This window comes from Triticum urartu, chromosome 4A, assembly GCF_056163025.1.
Source record: "Triticum urartu cultivar PI428250 chromosome 4A, HENAU_Tu73, whole genome shotgun sequence".
Classification (NCBI taxonomy): domain Eukaryota; kingdom Viridiplantae; phylum Streptophyta; class Magnoliopsida; order Poales; family Poaceae; genus Triticum; species Triticum urartu.
The window spans coordinates 453613810-453634698 of NC_141876.1; positions in this window are offsets into that span (position 1 = coordinate 453613810).

The window sequence follows — 20889 nt, forward strand, 5'->3', positions numbered from 1 at the left end:
TTATGCAAGAAGCCCATGATACACCTCTGTCCATCCATCCTGGTAGTACAAAGATGTACCAGGATATTCGTCAAAGATTCTGGTGGTCTAATATGAAACAGGACATTGCTCGTTATGTTGTTGAGTGTGACGTTTGCCGCCGTATCAAAGCAGAGCATCAAAGGCCTGCTGGAACTCTGCAACCTATCTCTATTCTTGAATGGAAATGGGACCATGTTGAAATTGACTTCGTCACTGGATTTCCCAAATCGCAGAAAGGTAATGATGCTATTCTTTTCGTCATTAACCGGCTTTCCAAAGTTGCCCATTTTCTGGCGGTCAAAGAGACAATCACTGCTAGTCAGCTTGCTACTCTCTACATGTCCAGAATTGTTTCACTTCACGGTATTCCACTGGTTATTAGTTCAGACCATGGCAGCTTATTCACTTCAAGATTCTGGGCAAGTTTCCAAGAAGCTATGGGGACTCATCTGTCGTTCAGTACTGCGTTTCATCCTCAGTCGCAAGGACAGGTTGAACGTGTCAACCAAGTTCTCGAAGACATGCTTCAAGCTTGTGTAATTTCATTCGGCAAGAAATGGGAGGAATCTCTTGCATATGCCGAGTTCTCTTATAATAATAGTTATCAAGCTAGTCTGAAGATGTCCCCCTTCGAAGTGCTATATGGACGAAAGTGTCGGACCCCTCTGAACTGGTAAGAAACTGGGGAACGTCCACTCTTCGGTCCGGATATTATCCAACAGGCCAAAGAACAAGTTCGCATTATTCGCGAGAATCTCAAGACTGCTCAGTCACGTCAGAAAAGTCAGTATGACCGTCATCACCAAGACATGGTCTATCAACCTGGCGAAAAGGCTTATCTTCGAGTTACACCAATGAAGGGTGCTCACCGCTTCGGGATCAAGGGCAAGCTAGCTCCTCGTTATATCGGTCCCTTCACTATTCTCGAAAGGCGTGGAAAGGTGGCATATCAACTGGAGCTTCCGCTGAACCTTTCTCAGGTTCACGATGTGTTCCACGTGTCACAACTCCGCCGTTGCTTCAAGGATCCAATCCGAGCAGTGGATCATGAAGTGCTTGAATTGCAATAGGACCTCTCCTATAAAGAGCATCCGGTCCGCATTCTCGACCAAGCTGAATGCCGCACACGTCAGAAGACGATCAAGTTCCTCAAAGTCCAGTGGTCGAATCACTCTGAAGACAAAGCCACTTGGGAACGCGAGGACCGCCTGCGTGATGAATACTCCGCACTGTTTCCTTCTACCTCCTAAAATCTCGGGACGAGATTTCTTGTAGTGGAGGAGTTTTGTAACGCCCGGGTAATCAAGCTACAGTAATTCCATGCTAATGGTGCCACGTCACCACGATTACTGTTGCTAATCTACCTTTAGTTCGAAACCGAGTCAATTTCAAACTCAAATTAATGGCAACAATAAAAGTTTTCAAAAGTTGAAAGAAAAATGTTCGGTGGGTGCCGAATATTACAAGGGTAATTATAATAAGGCAAACACATTTTTATAAAATGTCTTGATAATTTAAAATGATTTAAAACAGAAGAGAAAATAAATAAAAAAGAAAAGAAACTATAAAAACAGAAAACAAACAAAACAAACAAACATAGATGATCCCCCTCCCCTGGGCCGTAAGGCCCAAACGGGCCACCAGGCCAGCCCACCTAACCCCTCTACTATCCCCACCAGGGGGAAACCCTAACCTACCCACTCCCCACTCCCCTCCCCACGACACGCCCCCCTCCTCCCCCAATCCAGATCGGATCAGGGCTCGCGACGAACTGCCCCCCCCTCTCGCGACGCCAGCGCCCCACTCCCCCATCTCCTTGACCCCGACGCCGTGCCCCATCGCTCGCCGTCGCCACCCCGTCGCCGTTGGACGCCGTCGCTGGAGCGCTTCCCCGTCGTCCTCTATGTCGTCGCCGCCTCGCCGAATCGTCCCCGTCACCCTCCTCGTCCCCCATTGCCGCGTGCCCTACACCCCCTGTGAGGCCCTTCTCCTTCTCTGCCTTCACCTGCAGCGCGCGCTTCCCTCGCCCGCGCACGCCCGCGCCCGGCGCTGCGCCCCAGCGGCGCTGCAACTCCGGTGCACCCCCTCCTCGCCCGTGGCTCTCTGCTCCTCACGCCGCCCCGCTCGTCGCGCCGCACCCCTCGTCCACTCCCATACGCCTGCCCGCATGACCCCGCGCTGGCCGCTCCCGGCCTTGCGACCGCTCGCGCACGCCCGCTCCTCGACGCGCCCGGGGCACGCCCCGCAACCACCACCCGCGCCTCGTGACCTCATCGCTCGCACGCGAGCCCCGCCGCTGCGTTTTCCCCTCTTCCCCCGCTCCCTGCTGCGAGCTGCGGCTGGATGCCGGCAGCTCGTCCCGGCCGTGCCCTCCCCTGGCTGCCCCGCTCTCGTCGCCCTTCCCGCAGCTCTACTTCGCCCGCGCCACCACCGCCGCTCGTGACTGTCGTCACCGTCCACCGCTGCTGGCCGACGCCCGGGTCCAGTCGTGCGCGCCCCGGCATCGACGTCGGCGTGCATCGTGCGTGCTCCGCCCGCTCCTGGGTGTGCGCCCGCTCGGGCTGCGCCCCGCGCCCGAACCCATTAGGCCTTGGGCCTATGACAAGTGGGCCACTGCCCAGAGAACATTTAAAATAAAAAAGGATTTAAAAATAATAAATCAAATTAATTATCAATTAATTAATTAATTTAATTAATCTTGATTAATTAAACTAATTAATCATAATTAGATTAACCTAATTAACTTAACCTAATTAATCTGTTAATTAAACCAATTAATTAGGTTAATTAGTTATCAGTCAATGACATGTGGGCCCCCTGTCCAGTTTGACTAGTCAAACTGTTGACTGGGTTGACCCAGTCTATGACGGGTGGGCCCTGTTTGACCCTGTTGACCAGTCAATAGTTGACTGGTCAAATGCTGACTGGACCACCCTTGACCCCACCTGCCAGCCACACATGCATTCTGTTGGGTACAATTCTGTGTACCCATAGCAATTTAAGATTTAATTTTCGAATTAAAACAATTTAGAAAATCATTTAAAGCTTTTAAAATTAATATAAAATAAACCGTAGCTCGGATAGAAAAACTTTGTACATGAAAGTTGCTCAGAACGACGAGACAAACCCGGATACGCAGCCCGCTCGTCCGCCACACACCCCTAACATATCAAACTCGCAACTTTCCCCCTCCGGTTCATCTATCCGTAAACGCGAAACACCGGGAATACTTTCCTGGATGTTTTTCCCCCTTCACCGGTACCACCTCGTACCGCGTTAGGGCACACCTAGCATCACGCTTTGTCATGTCATGCATCGTCATGCATTTGTTTGCATTATATTTATTGTTTCTTCCCCCTCTTCTCTCGCTAGACATCGAGACCGACGCCGCTGCTACCCAGTACGACTACGGTGTTGACGACCCCTCTCTCTTGCCAGAGCAACCAGGCAAGCCCCCCCCTTGATCACCAGATATCGCCTACTCTCCTCTATACTGCTTGCATTAGAGTCGTGTAGCATGTTACTGCTTTCCGTTAATCCTATCCTGATGCATAGCCTGTCATTGTTGCTACAACTGTTGTTACCTTTACCTGCAATCCTAATGCTTAGTATAGGATGCTAGTTTATCATCAGTGGCCATACTTTCTTGTCCGTCTGCCATGCTATACTATCGGGCCGTGATCACTCGGGAGGTGATCACGGGTATATACTTATACATAAATACATGCTATGCAGTTGGTGACTAAAGACGGGTCGGCTCGTAGGAGTACCCGCGAGTGATTCCGATGTTGGGGGCTGAAGGGGCAGGTGGCTCCATCCTGATAGAGGTGGGCCTGAGTTCCCGAAGGCCCCCGACGGTTTCTTTGTGGCGGAGCGACAGGGCAGGTTGAGACCACCTAGGAGAGAGGTGGGCCTGGCCCTGGTCGGCGTCCGTGGTTACTTCAGAATAACACGCTTAACGAGATCTTGGTAGTTGATCTGAGTCTGGCTACTGGCCTATCCGCATTAACCATCTACGCGGGGACAGTTATGGGCACTCGACGTCGTGGTATCAGCCGAAGCCTTCGTGATGTCAGCGACTGAGTGGGCGCGCCGGGTTGGACCGCATAACACAACTTCCTTTGTAATGGAGGTTGCTTGGTCTGCTCACCGACCGCGTACGCAACGTGCATGTGTGCAATGGGCGATGGGCCCAGACCCCAGCGCCATAGGATTTAGACCGGCGTGCTGACCTCTCTGTTGTGCCTAGGTAGGGCTGCGACGTGTTGATCTTCCAAGGCCGGGCATGACCCAGAAAAGTGTGTCCGGACAAAGGGGATCGAGCGTGTTGGGAAATGTGGTGCACCCCTGCAGGGAAGTTGATCTATTCGAATAGCCGTGTCCCTCGGTAAAAGGACGACCCGGAGTTGTACCTAGACCTTATGACAACTAGAACCGGATACTTAATAAAACACACCCTTCCAAGTGCCAGATATAACCGGGGGTCGCTCTCTAACAGGGAGACGAGGGGAGGATCATCGGTTAGGATTATGCTATGCGATGCTACTTGGTGAACTTACCATCTACTCTCTTCTCCTGCTGCAAGATGGAGGTTACCAGAAGTGTAGTCTTCTAAAGGACTAGCTATCCCCCTCTTATTTCGGCATTCTGCAGTTCAGTCCACATATGATACCCTTATTCCATTTGATACCAATGCATACATATGTAGTGTAGCTCCTTGCTTGCGAGTACTTTGGATGAGTACTCACGGTTGCTTTTCTTCCCCTTTTCCCCTTTCCTATATCCGATTGCTGCAACCAGACGTTGGAGTCCAGGAGCCAGACGCCACCGTTGATGACGACTACTACTACTCGGGAGGTGCCTACTACTACATGCAGCCCGCTGACGGCGACCATGAGTAGTTTAGGTGGATCCCAGGCAGGAGGCCTGCGCCTCTTTTGATCTGTATCCCAGTTTGTGCTAGCCTTCTTAAGGCAAACTTGTTTAACTTATGTCTGTACTCAGATATTGTTGCTTCCGCTGACTCGTCTATGATCGAGCTCTTGTATTCGAGCCCTCGAGGCCCCTGGCTTGTAATATGATGCTTGTATGACTTATTTTATTTGTAGAGTTGTGTTGTGATATCTTCCTGTGAGTCCCTGATCTTGATCGTACACGTTTGCGTGTATGATTAGTGTACGATTGAATCGGGGGCGTCACAACACCTCTCCGGTTAATAACCAATAGCGGAACCTGGATGCTCATATTGGCTCCTACATATTCTACAAAGATCTTTATCATTCGAACCGTTATGACAACATACGTTATTCCCTTTGTCATTGGTATATTACTTGCCTGAGATTCGATTGTCGGTATCTACATACCTAGTTCAATCTCGTTACCGGCAAGTCGCTTTACTCATTCCATAATACATCATCCTGCAACTAACTCACTAGTCACTTTGCTTGCAAGGCTTCTTATGATGTGTATTACCGAGAGGGCCTAGAGGTACCTCTCCGATACTCATAGTGGCAAATCCTAATCTTGATCTATGACAACCCAACAAACACCTTCGGAGATACCCATAGAGCATATTTATAATCACCAAGTTACGTTGTGAAGTTTGATGGCACACAAGGTATTCCTCCGGTATCGTAACACCCCGAATGTAACTTTCCATATTTGTATCTCCCTCTCTTGCCATTCTCGGATATGTGATATGATATTCCCTTCGTGGTTGGGTTTTGTCTTTCGTTTTGCATTTTGTTCATGTCATGCATTTCATATCATGTCATCATGTGCATCACACTTGCATTCATGTTTCGTCTCATGCATCCGGTCATTTTCCCCGTTGTCCATTTCGCAATCCGACGCTCCTGCATGCACCCGGCACACCCCTCTTGTCTCTTTTCGTGAGTAGGAGAAAAACGTTTTCGGAATGAGTCGAGATTTATCGAGTGGCCTTGGTACATCACCTGTAGGCCGCCTGTCAAATTTTGTTCCATTTGGAGGTCGTTTGATGCCCCAACGGTTAACCGCAAAAGCCTTTTTGATGTTGCAGCCCAACACCCCTCCAAAACAGCCCAATAACCCATCTAAACCACCTCCATGTTCTCCGTCGTTGGATCACGATAGTGTGGGCGAAAATCGCACCTCATTTGGACACTCCTAACTCCCTCTACCTATAAATATGTCTCTCCCCCCTCCCCGAAATCCACGGTTGAAACCCTAAATTTTCCCCTCTCCGCCACCGGACACATCTTCCCCCACCAACGGACGTGTCCACCGCCTCGGCCGCCGCCACGTGTCAGCCAGGGATTCGTCCGCATCCTGCGCCCACATAGCCGCGCCACCCGCGCGCCGGCCCGCTGGGGCCCAGGCGGGGCCCTCCCAGCCCGTCTCCACCGCCCGCGCGCCTAGTTCAACGCGCCGCCCGCCGCCGCCTATCTCCGCTCGCCACCGACCGCGTCCACCGCCGCCTGCCTCCTCCACCGACGCCTCGCTCCGCCGCTGCCGCGTCCGCCTCCGCCCCGATCTGGTCGAGGAGCGACCGAATTCGCTTCCTCCGCGAGCTCCCCGCCCTCCGGCCGCCGCGTTCCTCCGCTCCGGCGATGCTCCGGCCTCCTCCTTCCCCGACCCGGTGAACCTCGATCTCCATGCACCCGAACCGTAGATCTGATCTGAGAGGGTATATTTTCACTAAGTCCTCAAATCTGTAATATTTTATGCCTCCTTCATCATGTCATATCTTCGTGACCGTGGCCCCGAATCATGCATATGATATGTAAAAATGCACGTCTCGTTAAGCTCTTCATGTTATTAGCATTTGCATGCATGTTAATGTCCATATTGATGCCATTATCCTCATTGCAAGAGTGCTATAAAATGTTAACTGCTGGTTCTTAACAGAACTTGATGATTTGTAATTTTTGTTGCATTTTGTGTGTGCATCCTATGAGCATGAGGTCTACATGTGTTTTGAACTAAAACATGCCATCTTAACGGGGGTGAAAGTCTTGTATTTTTGTGAGCTATGTGGTGACTAGCACAAGCATGCAAAGTAGGCTCCATGATGTTACTGTTTTCAAGGATTTTGCTAAGTCTTTTTCCTGGTGTTATCTTGATGCCATGTAAACTTGTTGGTACCATGAGATCCATGCTTATTTTGGGATAGTTCAGTAAGAGTGTTTTGAACATATGGTTATGATCTATCCATTCATGCCTCTAGTTGCAATTATGGAGTGCTCTAGATTGTCATTACCATGCTCTATTTTTGCCATATATTGTTCCTGGCAGATTGTTAACATGTTAATCCATATTGCCATGTGTTTTGCTAGTGATCCATACATCCTATGAACTTGATCTTACCATGTTTAGCTTCACCAACATGTCTTCATATTGTCGGTATGCTTGTGTTGTCATGTAATGCTTTGTGGTGAGTGGCATGAGATTGTAAAGTTGCTATCATGGATCTGTTTATGCCATGCTCAGTTTTTCTTCCAAGTGTGAAACTGTTAATATAACTTGCTATGTTTACATGGGTGCCATCATATTTTCTGTGCCTTTTTGGCTCATGTTCGACAAGGGATTTGTGTTATAAGCATTTAGTAGAAGCATACCATGCCTTTGTTTGCGATGATATGTTCCTGTAGCATGTTGTTTTCTTGCTCTAAACATTGCTTCATGATGTTGTTTTTGACATGTTAGTATTTTCACCAAGTCTGTGAAGCCGGTATCTTTTGCATTTTTTCCATGCTTGTTTGAACCTGTTCTAGTGCGATTTAGCCGTAGCTCAGTGTTCATGTTTTGTCAAGCATCTCTTGTACTTCACTGCCATATGCCTTGTTGCTATGTTGGAGTGCAGTAGCTTAGTTTCTTGTTGCATTCTAAGTGCTATTACGCTATTAATTACAGTTTTGCATCATCCTTGTTTTGCTTGCCATTTGCAAACCGTGCATCCGTTTCCGGTGATACTTATATCGATTTCGACCGAAATCACCCCATCTTTCCAGCGGCATGCTTGGTTTGCCAAGTTGATGCCTTGATCATTCTTTCCCTTCCGGAGCACGCATATGCATTGCAAATCATATCTTGCATATCCTGCCATGTACTGCATCATGTTGCTTGTGCATTGCATCGTGATTGATTGTTGTTCCATTGCTTGTGTTCTTGATTTGGGTAGAGCCGGGAGACGAGTACGTGAACGAGGAGCCCGTTGAGTATGCTAATGAGGATAAAGCTTTCGACAACTCTAAGAACATTGCATGCAAGATGACCATACCCTCGAAATCACTTCTATCTTCACTTGCTAGTTGTTCGTTGAGGGAGTCCTGGATTAGGGGGTCTTCGGACAGCTGGACTATATCCTTTGGTCGGACTGTTGGACTATGAAGATACAAGATTGAAGACTTCGTCCCGTGTCCGTATGGGACTCTACTTGGCGTGGAAGGCAAGCTAGGCAATACGGATATGTATATCTCCTCCTTTGTAACTGACCTTGTGTAACCCTAGCCCCCTCCGGTGTCTATATAAACCAGAGGGTTTTAGTCCGTAGGACAACATACAATCATACCATAGCTAGCTTCTAGGGTTTATCCTCTCGATCTCGTGGTAGATCAACTCTTGTACTACTCATATTATCACGAATAATCAAGCAGGACGTAGGGTTTTACCTCCATCAAGAGGGCCCGAACCTGGGTAAAACATCGTGTCCCCTGCCTCCTGTTACCATCCGCCTTAGACGCACAGTTCGGGACCCCCTACCCGAGATCCACCGGTTTTGACACCGACATTGGTGCTTTCATTGAGAGTTCCCCTATGTCGTCGCCGTTATGGTTGATGGCTCCTTCGATCATCGATAGTGATGCAGTCCAGGGTGAGACTTTTCTCCCCGGACAGATCTTTGTGTTCGGCGGCTTCGCACTGCGGGCCAACTCGCTTGGCCATCTAGAGCAGATCGACAGTTACGCCCCTGGCCATCAGGTCAGGTTTGGAAGCTTAAACTACACGATTGATATCCGCGGAGACTTGATCTTCGACGAATTCGAGCCCCTGCCTAGTGCGCCAGACGGCCACGATGAGCATGATTTAGCTCTGCCATCGGACAGTGTCCAGGAGATCGCGCCGGCAACCGCTCCGACCCTCAATTCGGAGCCAAGTGCACCTTCCATGGGCGGGTGGATAGACCCCGCCACGGAGGCCGCACTCTCATCGGTGATCGAGACGAGTATCGACCTTACCCTTCACGAGAGCCGTGACGCCGAACTACCGGATTCCTCCCCGGCCAGGGACTCCCAACCGCATGCGCCCGTGCCTATCGAATCCAATTGGGCACCGATCATGGAGTTTACCTCCGCGGATATCTTTCAGCACTCGCCCTTCGGCGACATACTGAACTCATTAAGGTCTCTCTCCTTGTCAGGAGAGTCCTGGCCGAACTATGTCTGGCAGGATTGGGATGTGGATGACGAAGAAATTTGCCGCCCACCCACCACCCACTTAGTAGCCACTGTCGACGACTTAACTGACATGCTCGACTTCGACTCCGAAGACATCGACGGTATGGACGACGACGCGGGAGATGAAGAGGAACCACTGCCCACAGGGCACTGGACAGCCACCTCATCATATGATATATACATGGTGGACACACCCAAAGAAGGCAATGGCGACGAGACAACGGAGGATGACCCCTCCAAGAAGCAACCCAAGAACCGACATCAGCGGCCCTGCTCTAAGTCTCACCAATGCAAAAGCGGTGACACCGGCATAGGAGATAATACCACTCCGGACAGTGCCAAAGACAACAATAATCCCCTCCAGCAAGATTTAGGGCAGGAGGATGGAGAAGCCAGCCCTCCCAAGAGAGTGGAAAATGGAGAGGCGGAGGATGATAATTACATGCCTCCCTCCGAAGATGAGGCAAGCCTCGACGATAACGAATTCGTCGTGCCTGAGGATCCCGTCGAATAAGAGCGCTTCAAGCGCCGGCTTATAGCCATGGCAAATAGCCTTAACAAAAAGCAACAACAACTTCAAGCTGATCAAGATTTGCTAGCTGACAGATGGACCGAAGTCCTTGCGGCCGAGGAATATAAACTCGAACGCCCCTCCAAGAGTTACCCAAAGCGTAGGTTGCTACCCCCACTGGAGGAGGAAGCACTCAAACCTACATCTCCAGCATATGATACGACTGATTGGCCACCTCGTGGCCGCGATAGAGAGGCATTTCAGCCAAAAGCTCAACTCGCACCCCGCCGCCACTCAAATAAAAATGACAAAGCACGGGGAAACATGCTTGACCTATGAGACGTATTGGAGGACAAATCAAAACATGCAAGATCGATCTACGGATCACGAGGGCGCGCCACTATGCGAGACGATAACCGTCACGCTGGATACAGTAAAAGTAAGTCCGGCCGGGCCGAACACAGCGGGCAAGACTCATTTGAGCTGTGTCGCGATATAGCCCAGTACAGAGGCACCGCACACCCCCTATGCTTCACAGACGAAGTAATGGATCACCAAATCCTAGAGGGTTTCAAACCCGTAAATATCGAATCATATGACGGCACAATAGATCCTGCGGTTGATCGAGGATTTCCTCCTGCACATCCACATGGCCCGCGGTGATGATCTACACGCCATCAAATACCTCCCACTCAAGCTCAAAGGACCAGCTCGGCATTGGCTCAACAGCCTGCCAGCAGAATCCATTGGCTGTTGGGAAGATCTGGAAGCCGTATTCCTCGACAACTTCCAGGGCACTTATGTGCGACCACCAGATGCCGATGACTTGAGCCACATAATTTAGTAGCCAAAGGAATCGGCCAGACAATTCTGGACACGGTTCCTAACAAAGAAAATTCAAATCGTCGACTTTCCGGATGCAGAGGCCCTAGCATCTTTTAAGCACAACATCCGCGACGAGTGGCTCACCCGACACCTTGGCCAGGAAAAGCCGAAATCCATGGCGGCCCTCACGAGACTCATGACCCGCTTTTGCGCGGGAGAAGACAGCTGGCTGGCTCACAGCAATAACATATCAAAGAACCATGGTACTTCGGATACCAAGGATGGCAATGGCAGGTGATGTCACAACAAACACAAGCGCCGCATTAACAACGACAATAACGAGGATGCGGCAGTCAATGCCAGATTCAAAGGCTCTAAACCCGGTCAGCGGAAAAGGCATTTAAAAGAAGCACTCCGGGCCCGTCCAGTCTGGACCGTATACTTGATCGCTCATATCAAATACACGGCACCCCCGACAAGCCAGCCAACCACACCAACAGGGATTGTTGGGTGTTCAAGCAGGCCGGCAAGTTAAATACTGAAAAAAAGATAAGGGGTCGCATAGCGATGACGAGGAGGAGCCCCGGCAGCCGAACACCGGAGGACAGAAGAGTTTCCCCCCACAAGTGCGGATGGTGAACATGATATACGCAACCCACATCCCCAAGAGGGAGCGGAAGCGTGCGCTAAGAGACGTATATGCATTGGAGCCAGTCGCCCCAAAGTTCAACCCATGGTCCTCTTGCCCGATCACCTTCGACCGCAGGGACCACCCCACTAGTATCCGTCATGGAAGATTCGTCACGCTGGTTCTAGACCCAATCATTGATAGATTTCAACTCACTCGAGTCCTTATTGATGGCGGCAGCAGCCTGAACCTGCCTTACCAGGACACAGTGCGCAAAATGGGTATAGACCCCTCAAGGATCAAACCCACAAAAACGACCTTCAAAGGCGTCATACCAGGTGTAGAGGCCCATTGCAAAGGCTCAGTCACACTGGAAGTGGTCTTTGGATCCCCGGATAACTTCCGAAGTGAGGAGTTAATCTTCGATATAGTCCCGTTCCGCAGTGGCTATCATGCACTGCTCGGGCGAACCGCATTTGCGAGATTCAATGCAGTACCACATTATGCATACCTCAAGCTCAAGATGCCAGGACCTCAGGGGGTCATCACAGTTAATGGAAACATAGAGCGCTCTCTCCGCACGGAGGAGCACACTGCGGCCCTCGCAGCAGAAGCACAAAGCAGCCTCTTAAGGCAATCCACTAGTTCGGCCATTAAGGACCCGGACACCTTCAAGCGCGCCCGAAGTAATCAGCAACAACACCGCCTGGCACGTTCCGAGGTCGCATAGCAATGCGGCCCCCACCCCAGTCCCAGCCAAATGGCGAAATTCGTGCCGCGCGTACATAATTACGCATTGAAAATACCATGGGCATAGGTGGGGAGGGGGGCACGATTACGACACGCCCCAAGACGCGGCTCAATCGCACTAGGGGCTTCCCGCTTTGTTATTTTTCTCTCTTTCAGGACTTTAATCTCTGGAAACCCTGTCCGGCAGTATGATTGCTGAACACATGATGCAGTAATCAAGGAGGCAGAAAGCTACGTTGCACCACAGAACTCCCAGGTGGATTAGGATAACGAGTGAAATACTTACTTTAATGCCATTCCTCAGCTTGCCCTTGGAGGGGACATGTCGAATAGTCCTACTTTTTGCTTATCGCACTACTTGTATCATTTTGCTTTAACGCACCTTTTTGAATAAACAATGCATAGCACTAGACTATTATCTCATTCTTTATTCTTCCTTTATATATATATATATGTTCATTTCATGACATCCAGCACCCGTACACTCTGGTACGGCTAATACGCTAGGGGCTTAAGCATACCCCATAATACAGCGTGAGCTGTTCGAACACTTTAGACAGTGCGGCACCCTGAACTTATAGCATTATATGCATCAGCTCCGAATCATGTCTTGGGTCAATAGTTGGGTTTGCCCGGCTCCCATGTTTTGGTACCTTACGTTCTGCTATATCGGCTAAGGTAGCACTGGGAGAACTACTGCAATTGTGCCCCGGTTCAGCTGGGTTAAGCACCTCAGTAGAGAAAGCTAAAACTGACTGTCATGATAAGGCGAGAGACTAGTCGCTGTTCGAGCGGTTTCGAGTCCCTAAAGACTTATGCCGCTTAGAGCGAGGAGTCAGCTTTCTCCGACTTAAGGTGTGTATAGCGCCCCAAATTCGGCCTTCCGAATACTAGGGGCTTCGCCAAAATTTAAAATTATAGAATTCTATGGCTAAGTGAGAGTGATAAAGCATTATAGTCTGATTGCCTTGTTCGTTGCGCTGAGCACCTCCCTCGAAGGACGCAAAAATGGGAACAAGAGTGCTCAGGTTTATCCCGAACACCCCAGCACTCGTGGCACGGGGGCAGAAGCCAACGACTACCCATCTCTCAGATTTGATAAACAGTCGAACAAAAGGTAATATTTTAAATTCAAACAAGCGTTGAATAGCGCATATGAACAAGTTTTCATACCACAGGATCACACAAGCAAGTTCATTCAAATATTACATCTTTCGCACACTCGTCCGCTACAAGACGGGCACCCTTCAGGACACCCTCATAATACATCTCGGGGTGGCGATGCTCCTTGCCCTACGGCGGCCCCTCCTTCACCAGCTTTTCGGCGTCCATCTTGGCCCAGTGCACCTTCGCACGGGCGAAAGCCCGGCGTGCACCCTCGATGCAGACGGACCGCTTGATGACTTCCAGCCGTGGGCAGGCATCCACAAGCCGCCTCACCAGGCCGAAGTAGCTGTTGGGAAGGGCGTCGCCAGGCCACATCCATACTATAAAGCCCTTCATGGCCTGTTCGGCCGCCTTGTGCAGCTCGACCAGTTGCTTCAGCTGGTCGCTCATAGGCATCGGGTGTTCGGTCCCAGTATACTGAGACCAGAACAGCTTCTCCGTCGAGCTTCCCTCCTCGGCCTGGTAAAACTTTGCGGCATCCGACACGCTGCGGGGCAAATCTGCGAATGCTCCTGGAGAGCTCCGGACTCAGGTAAGTAACAAGTAATTTACTTTCACATGCTTGCTTTGCATATTGAATGCCTTACCCGCCGCTATCTTCCTCATCGCCTCAATATCCTGGAGGGCCTTTTGGGGTTCAGCCTTGGCACTCTTTGCACTCTCAAGGGCCGCGGCAAGCTCAAACTCTCGCATCTTCGAGTCAAGCTCCAACGCCTCGTGCTTCATCACAAGAGCTTGGAGCTCTTGCTGCACCTCGCCCACCCGTGCCTCTTGCTTTTCCCGCTCGGTGCGCTCCTGGGCTGCTTTGTTTTCGGCCTCAGACAGCGCTTGCTTCAGGGTCGCCACTTCGGTCGTCGCCCCTAGAAAATTCATAATGATCCTGTCATTTTGCAATCGCATCTTTTTTGCATATATATATATATATATACACAGACGGTCTATTCTGCTAATATTAGCAGAATAACTATTCTGCACACCACTTCGGCACTGCACGCTCAACAGAAGCGCACTGCATCATTTTGACGACGAGCACTGCAATAGAGACTAGTGAACTTCTCGTCGGAAAAAACTGCACGCGTTATTTTTTCGGTACTGTTTTCGCTCTAATTTTTTAACCGTTTATCGGAATGAGGCGTGTAATATACCATGGAAAAGCTATGGATTAGGCGCAACTTCGACATGTTGAACACTTTTTGAGATTCCACACGGTTTAGGAGCAGTTTTGAAAATAGTGCGGCGGATGACGAGTGGCAGCGAGCGTTTTTTCGTGTTTTTTCTAAACCGCTTGTTGGAATGAAGAAAATGATACGCCGTTGGATAGATATCGTCGAGGCGCATCTTTTTCATATATAAATCTTTCTCTGATTCATTACGGTTTAAGAGCAGTTTCAAATTTACTAAATCGCGGAACTCTGTTTTTCAAAATTTTTGAAATTTTCGGTACTGTTTTTGCTCCAGTTTTCTAACCGTTTGTCGAAACGATACATATGATACGCCGTTGGAAAGCTACGGACAAGGCGCAACTTTCATATGTTGAAATGGTTTTGAGATTCCTTACGGATTTTAGTTAATTTTGAAAATCGTGCGGCTGACTTCGAGAGGCAGCGGCTGTTTTTTCGTGAAATTTTGACGAACGGCTGGTCAGAATAATTCAAATCATAGGCTGTTGGAAAGATATCGACGAGACGCAACTTTTTCATGTAGAACACTCTCTGTAATTCTTTACGGTTTAAGAGGAATTTCGAATTTACCGAAATGCGGACACTCTGTTTTTCGCGACACCCAAATCGACGTTGGGTACTTCATCCGACTGAAAACCGCACTGCATCGGACGAAAAACCGCACTGCATCAGACGTGATAGAGAAATGCATGGTTTATTTTATTCAAACATACTTTTTTTCAAGGATGAGAAAGTAGAGTGCACTTCACATCGGGTGTAAATGAACCACAACACTATCAAGAAGTGAACCGCATTACTTTTTTGTGGTATGTAAATCTTCCTAAGCGAGGTGGAGTGCACTTCATGTCAAGTGTTGGTGAACCGCAAGACTATGAAAAGTGAACCTCGAGACTACTGTAAACGGGTCGTACTGCATCAGACAGAAAACCGCACTTATTTAGACTAAAAACCGCACTTCATTGGACAGACAAGTGCACTGCATGATTTCTTTTTTGTGGGACGTAATTTTTCCCAAACGAGGTGGAGTGCACTTATTTAGACTAAAACCGCACTTCATCGGACTGACAAGTGCACTGCATGATTTGTTTTTTGTGGTACGCAAATTTTCTCAAGTGAGGTGGAGTGCACTTCATGTCGAGCGTTAGTGAACCTCAATACTATGAAAAGTGAACCACATTCTTTTTCTTTTACCGTCTCCGTAACTTTTTTTATCAATGAGTATGCACTGCAGTGACGAGGTGAGTGTACTGAATCAATTTTTCTTCACCGATTTTCTTTTTACTGCACACAACAACAGAGTGAGCTACGTTCAAAAAAACTGAGTGAGCTGCATTAAGAAAAACCAACTTCTTCCAATATGAATATGTCAAAAAAGTGACTGTTGGGCGTGAGTGAACAACATCACCGATGAAAGCGAACGACTTTACTTTTGTTGTTGTTTCTCTACCTTTTTTTCATTTAACACGTCTTTGCACTGCATTTCCTTCTTTCTATTATCTATTTGGAGTTTTGGGTTTCCCCATGGCAAGTTGTATACGTTCGAAGAAGCAAACTGCATGATCGAGGAAAATGAGCCGCAACACAATTTCAAAATGAACTTCTTTTATAAACAAAATCTTTTATATACACGGCTGAAAAAGAGCACAATCATATTCTTTCGCACACATTCATGTTTTCTTTACATAGCCATGGCATCTTTTTGTCTCACACATGAATGGCTAAACCCATCCCCACAAGCTGCGCACAAGAGCACTGCATAGCCAATGGCGTGGGCTGTCGCACTCCTCATGCACTGCACATCAACACAAGAATGTCGCTATAGTTTTTGCTAACTGAACTGCACAGTGCAGTGTACTTAACATCTTGCCGAAAACAAAAAGGCGAATGCCACAAAATCAATTAGGGGCAGTAAGAACTGCAGATGGGAAGTCGGCCAACTACATCACCACGCCCATGCCGTGCTGCACTGCATCAACGCCAGAGCCGAAATGCACTCCTAAGAAGATCCGCACGGCCGGATCTCGCCCGCCGGCGGCTCGTGCTGGCAGATGGTTGGGAGAGGGGGGCTCATCGGTGAGGGGAGGTGTACAGATTGAGGTGGAGGGGACTAGGGTCACTGAATTGGTGGGTGCACCTTTTTTGCCTTGCTGGTACACCATGGGAAGACAACCGACGGAGGTCGAGGTGAGCTTGACGGAGGAGGAGGAGGGTGGGGTTGCTGGCTATCTGCAGATTGGGGAGGAGAGAGCTGCGGGGGTTGCTATGGCGAACTGCATCATGTTGCAGGGGAGCTAAAGCAGAGGAGAGGGTGCTGGAGCAGCAGCAGGCATCCAACCCCCAACCACCGCAGGTCACCACAGCCATACCTCCGCCACCAAGCCACGTGCAAAGTCTCGCTGCAGTTCCCGCTGTCGCACAATCTCCCTGCTCACGGGAGCCTTGACCAGAAACGACACCGGATCCGATGATCAAGCGGTGGTGGTCTTGATTTGCCAGATCCGAGCGGGGGTTGGGGAAGGGAGGTGGTGATCGTGATCTACCGAACCCAAGCAGGGGGAGGCAGGTGGTGAGGGGGGCGGGAAGGTGGTTCTCCTGGGAGGGAGAAAATAGCGCCGGTGGAAGGTGGTCAAGGGGCGGGACGGTGCGGCGGTGCCTAGGGTGGGGCCACCGGGGCCTGGGGTCACGGGATCTAGCAGATAGAGGGGGTTTGAGCTGCGCCGGTCACCGAGAGCACATCCTTGATCCAACGGAGAGAGCGTCGTTGTGGATCTTGACGGCGAGGAAGGAAGAAGTGGAGGGGGGTGCAGCGCAGGGTAGGAGGTGGTGGGGCGGCGGCTCTGGTGGTGGTTGCACTAGCCGGCGCCGGAGGTAGGTGGCGGGGCACCGGGTGGTGGGTGGTGGCAGGGCACCGGCTAGGGTGGTGCTTGCGTTGGCCGACGCTGGAGGGAGGTGGCTCGGCGTGGTGGGGCGCGGGAGGTGGGTGGTGGCGGGGCGTGCTGGTGCGCCGGATGGGGTGGGAGGTGGTGGGCGTGCTGTAGGTGGGTGATGCGGGCGCCGCTGCGAGTGGGAGGTTGGGGGTGGGGTGGGGGAGGCTTTTTTCTTCCCTGTGTTTTCCTTCGAATCTGTGTCGCGGGTTTTGCTTCGGGTGTTATCAGAATAAGCGAGGTGTTAGCAGAATAAGGTCTTAAGGGGTGTTATTAGAATAGACCCACCCTTACCTTTGTTCTCCTCGAGCTGCCTCTTGGCATGGCCGAGCTCTTTCTCGGACCCCTCGAGGTCCTGTTTTAGTGCCGTGACCTCCGCAGTCAGTGCGGCAGAGGCCAGTAGCGAAGCCTGCATACGCATATAGACATACTTATATTAGACTCCTGCATATATTATTTGATCCTCTATTCGGCTTTTCTTTGTAAACACCAAACAGAGCATCAGGGGCTACTGTCTATGCGGTAACATTTTCCCTATATTTTAAATACTTACCTCAAAGCCTGTTAGAAGGCTGGCAAAGGCTTCAGTCAGTCCACTCTTGGCGGACTGAACCTTCTTGATCACCGCACTCATAATAGTGCGGTGCTCTTCGTCGATGGAAGTGTCGCGAAGCGCTCCCAGCAGGTTGTCCGGTGCCTCTGGATGGACAGAGGTCACCGGCACGGGCGTCTTACCCCTTTTGGAAGGGGGCCGCCTGCCCGAGTCCGGAACCACAGGAGGTTCCGGCGCGGTGTTCGGCTGAGAACCGAACTTGGAGCCCCCGGGAGCCTTGCTCCCTTTGCTCCTGGAGTCCGGAAGGTTGCCTTGAGGCGCCTCCGGGACTGTCTCACCCCGGCTCGGTGCCCCTTGAGACAACACCTCAGCGTTGTCCGTAGGGCAAGGGGAGGAGGCGGTCGGAAGTGGATCGCTATCCATACCCAACGAATCCACGGAGCCGTCCGACGAGGATACGTCGATACGGGTTTGGGGAGGTCTGCATAATCATATTCCACATTAAGGGAAGCAGTGCAACAAAGGTATGCTATGAGTTACTCTGGTATCCGAATACTTACGACTTCGCCAGGGGCTTGGCCCTGAGCAGCCACTCGTCTTCGCCTTCCGCAGCGGTGGTGGAGTAGTCCGGAAGGAGAGTCCCTCCCTTCTTGGACCCTTCGGCCTCCCCGGTTGGGGCGGCCTTCCTTTTCTTGTCTCCCCCGGCTGGAGGGGGAGCATCTTCATCTTCCTCCTCATCATCATCATGAGAGGAGTGCGTCGCAGAGTTATCGGACGATGAGTCTGATACCACCTGGCGCCGGGAACTCTTGCGGGTTCCCTTGGCCTTCTTCTTGGTCTTCTCCGGCACCTTATAAGGAGCCGGAGTCAGCATCTCCGTCAGGAGAGCGTCCGCAGTGTCTTCGGGCAGAGGGGCCGAACAGTCAATCTGCTCCGATGCCTCCACCCAGTCCTGTCAAAGGCATGGGAGCTCAGACCCCACACATGGTTAAGCTATAGGAAATAAATATCCTACCAGATGTACAGAACTTACCGGATTCGCGGGGCGCTTCGCGCTTAGCCCACGGTCCTCGGTGAGAGAGTGGGGGACCTCGGCGCCCTTGAACAGCACCCTCCAGATGTCTTTGTGCGTCATGTCGAAGAGCTCGCTTAGAGTCTGGTGCCGGGCCGGGTCGAACTCCCAGAAGTTAAAATCCCGTTGTTGACACTGGAGGATCCGGCGAAAGAGCATGACCTGGACTATGTTGACAAGCTTAAGTTTCTTGCTTGTCATGTTCTGGATACACTTCTGGAGTCCGTCTAGCTCCACCGATGAACCCCAGGACAGGCCCTTCTCCTTCCAGGAAGTGAGCCGCGTGGGGATTCCGGATCAAAACTCGGGGGCCGCCACCCAGTTGGTGTCGCGCGGCTCGGTAATGTAGAACCACCCCAATTGCCACCCCTTTATGGTCCTCGAGCCATGTACCATTGGGCATCTTGCCCACCATGGCTCCGCCGCATTCTGCTTGTTGGCCGCCCACCACCTTTGGCTTGATATTGAAGTCTTCAGCCACAGGACGAAGTGGGGCCAGATGCGGAGGAAGGCCTCGCACACGAGGATGAACACCGAGATGTGGAGGATGAAGTTCGGGGCCAGATCATGAAAGTCCAGCCCATAGTAGAACATGAGGCCGTGGACAAACGGATGGAGGGGAAACCCAAGTCCGCGGACGAAGTGGTGGAGGAAGACCACCCTCTCGTGAGGTTCTGGGGTAGGGATGACCTGCCCCGCGGCTGTCAGCCGGTGCACGATATCGGCGGCTAAGTATCCGGCTCCACGTAACTTTTTGATGTGCCCCTCCGTGACGGAGGAGGCCATCCACTTGCCTCCCGCTCCGGACATGTTTGGAGAGAGTTGAGGAGGAGGATGCGGACTTGGGCGCTGGAGCTCGAGTGCGCGAGAATGGATGAGCAAGGAGGAAGAAGGCTTGGGTAGAAAAAGGTGAGATCTTATCCCTTTATAAGGGCGGACTAAACTATGCGCCTCCACTAGCCTGGTAAAACTCGCTTGTCCACCAAGCGCCGTAATTGATGGCGCGGTTGGGTTACCCACATCCATATTGATGAGAATCCCGTAATAAGGGGAACACGATCACTCCTTTGACAAGACGTGTCAAGAAACCACCTCGCGTTATGTGCGGGGCTGGTTAAAGAAAAACGGTTCAAATAATTACCGGGCCATGGCGTGATGTCATGCTGCCAAAACATGTTAGCAGATTAGATTTGTGGAAATATTATTCTCTCTACGGTGGTATGTGGAACTTATTTTGCAGGGTCAGACACTATACTTGTATTCAAATTCTTCCGTGGTGTATTCGGAGGAGGAGCCCGCCTTGCAATGCCGAAGACAACACTGTGCGCCGGACTCATCGTCATTGAAGCCTGGTTCAGGGGCTACTGAGGGAGTCCTGGATTAGGGGGTCTCCGGACAGCCGGACTATATCCTTTGGCCGGACTGTTGGACTATGAAGATACAAGATTGAAGACTTCATCCCGTGTCCGGATGGGACTCTACTTGGCGTGGAAGGCAAGCTAGGCAATACGGATATGTATATCTCCTCCTTAATAACCGACCTTGTGTAACCCTAGCCCCCTCTGGTGTCTATATAAACCGGAGGGTTTTAGTCCGTAGGACAACATACAATCATACCATAGGCTAGCTTCTAGGGTTTAGCCTCTCTGATCTCGTGGTAGATCAACTCTTGTACTACTCATATTATCAAGAATAATCAAGCAGCACGTAGGGTTTTACCTTCATCAAGAGGGCCCGAACCTCGGTAAAACATCGTGTCCCTTGCCTCCTGTTACCATCCGCCTTAGACGCATAGTTCGGGACCCCCTACCTGAGATCCG